The sequence below is a fragment of the Amphiprion ocellaris genome, chromosome 11 (assembly GCF_022539595.1).
Source record: "Amphiprion ocellaris isolate individual 3 ecotype Okinawa chromosome 11, ASM2253959v1, whole genome shotgun sequence".
Taxonomy (NCBI): Eukaryota; Metazoa; Chordata; class Actinopteri; family Pomacentridae; genus Amphiprion; species Amphiprion ocellaris.
The window spans coordinates 20264674-20273746 of record NC_072776.1 but is presented as its reverse complement, the minus strand read 5'-3'; the positions used below and the strand labels follow the sequence as shown (position 1 = coordinate 20273746).

Here is a 9073-nt window from a genome sequence, read left to right as displayed (position 1 = left end):
CAACTATCCAGTACAAAGCCCTAAAACACACCAAGAAACACATTAAAGACGATTTTACTGCAGGAAGCTGCAAGCTAATGCCTCAAGAACAAACTAAAGCAATGGAGCCAAACCCGGTTCAGTGGTGAAGGGAAGCAGAGGAAATGTTTGTCTGCAGTAAAATGAAGCAGGAAGACACTGAGCTGCTCAGGTGTTCCTGATAATACCAAGCAGCCACCTGGACAGCCAATAGGAACACAGCTTACTGGAAGTCCAGAGGGCGGGGTTAGTGAAGGAAATTTAATTTAAAGTTGAAGCAGAAAGTTAACAAAGAAAGTTGAAAACCACCTTCTGATACCTGAAATCTCAGTTTTCACACAAAGGACGCCTGAACATGTCAAACTGGTTCCATAGTAGAACCATCATTGTAAAAACGTCATAGTATGGTGTGTTGCTCAAAAAACATTACAACCCGGCTGTCTAGGGTCGCCGAGGAGCAACACAAAAACAGGACAAATGCTGGTTTCCAGGGGGTTAGGCGGCTATTTATTTGAAAGAGTAGGTTTACAACAACAAAACGTGAGCAGAAAAATCACAAAGTCTGTCTTTAGTTCAGCTGAAAATACTAGTTTTTGTCTTTTTTATTGACCAAACTTTTCAGGAAGTAGATGAAGAATAATTAAAGCTCTCATGTAGATGTCCAACTTATTTTGGATCCTTGTGGAGAATTTAATCTTAGAGTTTGTACAGCTGTTGAGTTTTTAGAGTCACATGGATTGTTTTGACATTTAATAACCGAGTCCTGAAATAAAATTACAGTTGTGGATTTCTGTCATTTAGTCTGGACTAAACAAATAACAGCAGCATAATTCTCAAACGTCATTATGAGGAGTCTGGATTGAGGTTTTTCACTTGATAATGATCAAAACATGAAATTTAGGTTGGTTTAAAGGAATATGCCACCTTAAATCTTTGAATGTTGACCTAAAAGGTTGGTTTCAGGAAGTATTCCACCTACAAGGTCCTCAAACATCCACCTTAAAGGAACATTCCACCAAAAATCCTTGGACATGCACCTAAAATGTTGGTTTAACCAAGTATTCCATCCAAAATCCTCAAAGAGACCTGAGGGGCTGGTTAAAAGGAATATTCCACCTAAAACCTCAAATATAGACCCGAAAGGGTGGTTTAGAAAAAATCCTTCAATGTAGACCAAAAAAGTTAGTATGGCGGAATATTCCACCTGAAATGTAGACCTGAGAAGTTGGTTTGGAAGAATATACATCCTAAACATCCTTAAATGTAGACTAAAAGATGGGTTGGAAGAAAATTCCACCTAAAATCCTCCAATGTAGACCTAAAAGATGAGTTTAATGGCATATTCCACCTAAAATTCACTACTGTAGACCTTGGAGGTTGGTCTGATGGTATATTCCACCCAACATCCTTTAACATAAACTTAGAAAGTTCGTTAAAAGGAATATTCCACCTAAAATCCTTCAATGTAGACCAAAAAAATCTTGGCGTAAAGGAGTATTCCACCTTAAATGTAGACCTAAAGGATGGTTTGGAGTAATATTCTACTCTAAAATCTTCCAATGTAGACCTAAAAGGTTTATCTGATGGTATATTCTACCCAACATCTTGGAACATTTACCTAAAAGGTTGGTTTAATGGTATATTCCCAGAAGAACCCTTGAACATTGGGCTTATTGGTATATTCCACCCAAAATACTTGTACATATACCAAGAAGTCAGTGTAAAGGAAATGTAGACCTAAAAGGATTGTTTAAAGGACTATTTAAACTATTATTTTCATTATTTAGTAATCTGTTATCAGCCAGAACCCTGGCAAACTTATTTTCATCAGTTTTTTAGTGGAAGTCACAGATAAAGGAGCTCTTGGTTTTTCCTGACGTTACTGAGTCAAAAGCTGCTGTTTCAACACAGACACATTCACATGCATCCACAAACCTCTCATGCATTCAAACACCCACAGACAGGAGGCCTGCTGGACCGAGGCTCGGCGGCGTCCTCAGACCCACGAGTCGGGGAGTCGCTGAACTTGTTGGTCCGGTTTAAAGGCCTCCATGTGGTCCAGTAGAAGTCCACGTAGTCGGTGTTGGCTTTGAACTGCAGCGACTGGCCGCCATCAGGTGGACCAGCTCCTCCTCATAGGGCTCCTCCTGTAGCCTTGAGGGAACCACAGGAACATTCAGTAGCTGTTGGAGTTCTTCCTGTCAGGCTCGTGGTAGAACGGCTCTGAAGAATCTTGTACTTGTCTTATCTGGAACAATCTAACAGCCTAAACTGTTAACAGTGGTGTAAAGAAGCAAACACACAGGAATAGATTAGGATTCAAACTGGATTTATTTTAGAAAACAAATCAGCTTAGAGGCATTTGTTCACACGTGGCTGAATAGGAGGCCGTCCAATCAGATTTGAGGTCTTCACTCTGTAGGTTGTTTGTTCGGTGAGACTCTTGGACCTCCATCAGCTGATGTGGATGTTTGATGGTCTTCCTCTCTAGCGCCAGATGATTCATCCATGAATTCAGCAGCTACAGACTGAAATGAAGCTCATGCTGCTGTTATTGAATTCCTGTTCCAGATCAAATGTTCAGAGCTCACCTTGAATGCAGCCGTCTGCTGTCTGATAGTTTTTCTCATTGTAGTCTTCAATAAAGTCTTTTTCCTCATGTCAGGATGTGGTGAGACTCTTTCTCAGTCTCTGCAGACGTCCCTCATTGTGCATCTCCAGAGAAGAAACAGAAAAACTGATCACTGCTTCAGCATCACAAACGCTCTCCAGCATTGAGAGTGTTTTAGGAATTCATTCATTGTGTTGTGAACTTTGAAGGAGCAGAAACTTTACAGCTGCCAAAGATATGAGCTCCAATTCTGGATGTTTTAGGAAATCAAGTTCATCAAATGAACACTTGATTATTGCTGATAACGCTCATTAAATTACTGAAGAAATCCAACATAAAAACCTGTAAACTCTCAGGCAGCTTTTGTTAAAGTTTGTCTATAATTCTATCATCATGTTCTGGAACCAGGACTCTACAGAAGTTCCTTCAATCAGATACTTGTGTGTTTCTATTTAAGGCCTCAGGTTTGAACGTACAGCAGAGGATTAGAAAGGAGTGATTTTAATATTTAAATCAGTCCAGTAAATGTTTGGAGTAAAAATGATTAAAATTTTGATTTAGATAGATTTGTGTCAAATAATATTGTAGAGTCTCACTTAAATATATCCAAATGAGTTCAGTGTATTTACATTTTATAGAATATTTGATTTCTTAATCTCAATACTGTAGGGTCTGACCCTAAATATTATAATAATGATGTCAATTTAAACAATATTTTAGTGCAGAGTCATAAACTTTAATCAGCTAAAATTGCATAATAAATATCACTGTACAATCTTAACCTGAACATTCATATCATTGAGGTAAATTTACATAAATCATGATATTCTAGAGTCTTAACTGGAATATTTCTAACATTAATCTTTTTGTATTGTGCTGATAAACAACAATAACCCGACTTTCAGATAATATTTGTTGTCTGTGATTGTGAGACTAAATTCCTCCACATTCTGGAACTGGACTGCATCCCAAAATGGAAACATGGACAGAATTTAACACTCATGTATCCATGGCAACGCTAACGTTTCTGCTTCTTACCAAAGTTCACAACACAAGTAAAGATTTTAATGTAAAACTTCAGGGATGACTGCTGACCATAAGTATTGTGATCAATACTTCATGATCAATATCAGGACAGATGTTACAATTCCAGCTGTTGCATTAGACTGCAGTTATTCACAGAGAAATTAAAACATCACATTCCTCATAAAAACTAGATGGGACTTTTATTAAATAAAGTGTTGGTGAATAAATAGTGTAAAAAGTGCAAAGCAGCTCCATTAAATCAGGAGATGTGAGACTTCCACAGCATGGATCACCATCTGCTGTGTTGATTCATAGCTGAATGTCAGAATGAACTGAGCTAGAAAAGCTGCTTTGAGCTGCAACATTACGGTCTGACAATCCAACACCATCACAGTTTTCATCTGGAAGGATTTACTTCTAAGTTCTAATTCAAGTTTCAGTTGGAGCACATTGCATTCACAAAGAAAAACAGCGATACCTTCACAGCAACATTTAATAAACCTAAAGCTTCCCTGTTGGCACATTAGTGGAGTTTGTTACTGAGCATCTGAACCTTAAATCCAGTGAGACGACCATCTTCAGTCGAGGCCAGTCAGAGAACTTCAAGACCTTCCATCAGCTGGACCAGATGTGGCATCATCTCCCTCTGAACATCTGGATGACAGGAGAAAAGACAGAAATCAAACACAGATCACAGAAATACAATTTATTCACTTTCATCATTTTATAAAAGTAGCATGAACTTTATTAAAACTTGACAACATCAGTAATGAAAGTAAATGTTTTTATCTCGTGTTGAAGCTAAATTTAAAGTCAATTTTAATGACAGTTTAACTGAGAGGAGTGAGAATGGAGCTTTTCTTTCCTTTTTAGAATATTCCCTCAAAATATTCTGTTTATTATTGGCTTTAGAAGCATTTTTCCTTATTTATTTTTAGATACCTCAGACTGATACACTTTGCTGGTTTGCAGATAATTTCATGTACAATGACAATAAAGATCTTCTATTATAACATATTTTGCTAAAACAAGAACTGCAAACCTTCTCAACCATCTCTCAGGCTACAAAATTCCAACTGTGACCAAGAATTATCTGATGTAGTTATTATTATAATCTTTACTGAACCAGGCCTGGAATTAATAAAAACCTGTATATGGATATGACAATTAATTAATAACAATTAACTATCCTTTGAAGGGAAAGATTAGGTCTTCTTCATGTGGATAAAAAAAATGCTCTCCCTTAAAAAAAAACTGCATACAATAAAGTAAATCTCTTCTGCACTGCACACATACTACACTTTTGTATAACTCTGGATGTCAGAGTAAAGGCAGACAGATCCACTGATCAGCCACAACATTCTGACCACTGACAGCTGAAAAGAACAACATCCATCATCTTGTTCTAATGCAACGTTCTGCTGGGAAACCTTGACATTCATGTGGATGTTTGACATGTACCACCACCTAAACACTGTAAGACAAACAACCCCCTAGTCTCCATAGCAACAGCAGTCCTTGATGCCAGCTGCCACCCTCAGCAGGACAAACTAAACAGCTCAGGAGTGGTCCGAGGAACACGACAGAGCTAAGCTGTTCACCTGGGTTCCACACTCCCCACATCCAGATCTGATGGAGCATCTGTGGGATGGTCCAGGATCAGCCTGGTCTAGGTAGGACCCACCCTGCAACCCACAGAATCCACAGAATCCACAGGACATCCCCAGAGGTTCTGATGAACCACTGGGTCAGAGGAGTTTTAGCAGCATAAAGGGACCAACACAGTATTAGTCAGGTGGTCAGAATGTTATACTGTTATATTGTCATGCTGATTATATGATCAGTAAATGTTACCATCAATTATAACGTCCACATTGATCAGGAAAAAAAACTAACTATCAGTTCATTCAGAAACTGTGGGGTTAAACCTAAAAACACAGACCTCAACAGCAGTTTGTTTCAAAGCAGAACACCAGCTGGTTTTCACTAAAGAAGCTTTCAGAGCAACAATTAAATGACAGTTTTGTTCTCATTAAGTTCAGAGTCAGCCAAAATAATGTATACACACATATCAGCAAAAGAAAAACTTTTATAAATATTTCATTTGTATAAGTTCTTCTATACATATAGATACCTCTAAGTTTGATCAAATCACGATAACTCTGTGTCCTGTTGTACGATGTTTTCCCAACAGATGGCGCTACCCTCATGAATGGAGCATCAACAAGTCATGTCTACAACACAACAGAAATGTCTGGAAGCCAGTGGCCACCACTTTGAGCACCTCTTGTAATTGTAGAGGCCAAAGATAACTTTTATTAATCTTGTGATGTCTGAATACATTTGGTATTGAAATATTTATGCAAGTTTTTCTTTTCCTTATGTGTGTAAACATTATTTTGGCTGACTCTGTATAATGGGTTTCTGACAGGTCACCAGGCAACATCTTTTTATAATAATGACAAACATACCTGCATTCTACAGGAGTGATTTTCCTCATGTGCAGGTAAAGATGTGTGAGGAGCTTAGAGATGACAGGAGCAGGAGTCATCCTCACTAATTCAGCTTCCACCTAGAAACAGAAAGACCACAAACAAACACACTGATATGCTCTCAAACGTTCAACCTCACAGCCTCAAAATATCTGTTTAGGAAGTGTTGTGTTTCTAAATTCTGCTGAAAGCATTGACAGACATTCTCTTACAAGGTTGTGTAAAAAGCAGCCTGTCCTCTGAGCTACTGAGAAATCTTCCTGAACAAAGTTTCTACATGTAAATCAGCTCAACAAAAACTAAAACCTCAGTCAGAGATAACAGGTATCGCAAATTATAAAGAACTTTCTTTGTTAACTCAGACTTTCTGCTTCAACCTCACATAAAAGGGGAGTTTAACTCGTCAGGTGACTGAAAATGAACGGCTTGTGCAGTTCTAGATCCAAAAATAGGATGTTTCAACTCATGTTTTACTACATATACATGCAGTAATAAATAAATACAATGGCTGGTTGTTAGTTTATTCAATATTAATGTCATTTTATATTCTGGATTGAACTTGAGCAGTGGAAGAGAGAAGGAATTTAATGAAATTATGGAGATTCAGAGAGGTAATGTTGCGCAATGTTAAGCGCAGTTTAATTCAAACCAGCTGAATGTTAAACTTCAGTGCAGCTGAACGGGTTTCAGTTAACCTTAAAGTAAAATAACTTTTTAAAAAGCTAAAATACACAGCAGAGAAATACAGGTTGAGAAGGTCATTCTAATAATGAGGACAGCTGCTGCAGCAACTAACACAGGTGTTCAGCGGTAAGTTAGCCACCTGTGTTAATTAGCCCGCTAGCTAACTTAGCCGCTTAGCTAGCTAACGCGTCCAGACCAACTGCTCAAACACGACAAAACACAACTCTTCACAAGTCGCTGACTTAACGTACAACAAAACAACGCTACTGGTTAGAAGTATTTATCTTCTTACCGTGTTTTACTCCAAAAACAAGGTCAACAGCAGTCAGAGATGCTACCAGACATGCCGACCATAGACAGACATAGACTACACACGTTAGCGCGCTGTCTTCTATATTATCTGTGGTCTGACCAATCGCTGCTCTCTGGCTCCGCCCTCTGAGAATCTTGTTGTCGTTTGGCTCCACACGTGCTGATGACCACTTCCGGTCTCAGAAAATGAAAAAAACGGACCTTTTTTCGTTTCTGTCTCTTGCTGATTTTACTTTCTTGTTATTCTAAATATAAAACGAAAATCAAAGCATTTTTTTAAAAAAATCGTATATCCCTTTTTGATCATGAAAAGGAAAAACGCCTTGTATTTCAATTTTAATTTTTGCATTTTAAAACGAAAATCAAATAATCACTCGTTTTTTGTTTTTCAATACCCGTTTCAGAAGGGAAAATCCAATTACCAGATCCGTACACGGACCCACCACACACACCTTTGACACACTTCCACACATTAGTTGAGGAGCCGCAAAAACCTAGTCGTGCCAAACTATTTTACATCTGGTGCGAAGCTCTCCAGCAAACTACAGCGTTGGATGAAGAGTCCAGCCACTCGTCTGGCCCGGATTCTGCCACCAGCGCGGATGAAGCCGATCTTATCGAAGGAATTGATCATTCCAGTGACATGTAAGTCTGTATTCATGAGAAGTTGTTTGTTTTGAGTTGGAGAAAGGTAAAGAAAGTATAATATACATGTAACGCCGCCGAAAGCATTCCGCGCAAAGTACGCATCATTTTTACAAGTCATGTGCTGCGCACAGCTAACGTACCACGTAACTTTTTCTGTGTGCAGCATTTACAATGTTGGGAAAGAGGAGGAGGAGGAAGAGGAGAGAATGGAGGTCTCCTGCTGTCCTGGTACCCAGCGAGATGTAGAGGGACAGACCGGCCTCCAGCCAGGAGACGCTGCAGCAGCCGCTCCACCAGCGAGCGCTCCGGGCCAGAGGCGCTCCCTACAGCTGGCTGGAAAACTGAGAAGGAACCTGACAGCTTACCTTCTCTGCCACATTTCCTGCCTGCCGAAAAGGAGGCCAGGTGTCCAGCCACCTCTGTCAGAATATGTGGACAGCCCTTCTCCATCAGACCTGTCCAAGTACTTGGACCAGGAGACCATCAAAATACTGTTTGATTCAACTCAGTAAAAACGATTTTCTTTTATTTTCAAATGCACTTTTTATGGTCTGACCATGGTTTTGTACATAAAATATGTGTGTTCATAAATATCTGGCACACTTAGAAATTTGATTGCACTATTGTAAATAATTTGTTTTGATGTTGTCTCTTTGCAAATTTTGCAGTTTTGTTTATTTTCTTTTTTTTTACAGGTTACAAAATTGAGCATATCTCAAAAAGCAAATTATGTACAGACTCCAAATAAATTTCCTGTGGTTCCAAAGGATATTGTGCAACTTTTTCACATTTACAAATTTGAGGGATACAGCTATGCAATTTCTGTATTTTGAAATATATGTGAAAAAAACAAAAACGATTTTCATTTTTTTAAGGTTTATTGCACTTTTAAGCAATTTTTTGTAGTAGTTAAGACATAAGTCAATACATATTATTAAAATTTGGGATATCAGGGTTATTTTGATGTAAAGCAAATAAAAATATTCCAAAAATGGCACTACAGCATGTAAAAATGTAAAAATATGTCCTGGCGGACTTGCACAATGGTGGGTCTTAAAGGGTTAACTGATAAGGCTTAAGACAAGACATATGCAGTTTCACTGTAAAAAAAATATAGATTGTAGACTTGCTGTAGTATCTGACTGGACCACCAGGTGGAACCTTGTGCTATTTCTTGAGAGGAGTTACAGGTGTGTTTGCTGAATATATACTAGCGCACCTCCCCACACTTCTGTTGCTAACTTTGGCAGTCGTGTTGAAGAACTCCGTGAAATGTGAAAAA

General features: G+C 38.5%; 1 long non-coding RNA gene across 2 annotated transcripts; it reads right to left on the bottom strand.

The window, feature by feature from the left end:
* Window positions 1-2180: 2180 nt before the first annotated feature.
* Window positions 2181-7184, bottom strand: LOC129349983 (uncharacterized). Of its 2 annotated transcripts, XR_008603164.1 has the most exons (4): window positions 7124-7184; window positions 6127-6227; window positions 4209-4309; window positions 2181-2733 (listed from the first exon to the last, which is right to left on the bottom strand). It is a non-coding gene; the product is annotated as an uncharacterized LOC129349983 (long non-coding RNA). The 2 variants fall into 2 exon arrangements; XR_008603165.1 differs by lacking the exon at window positions 4209-4309.
* Window positions 7185-9073: the final 1889 nt, after the last annotated feature.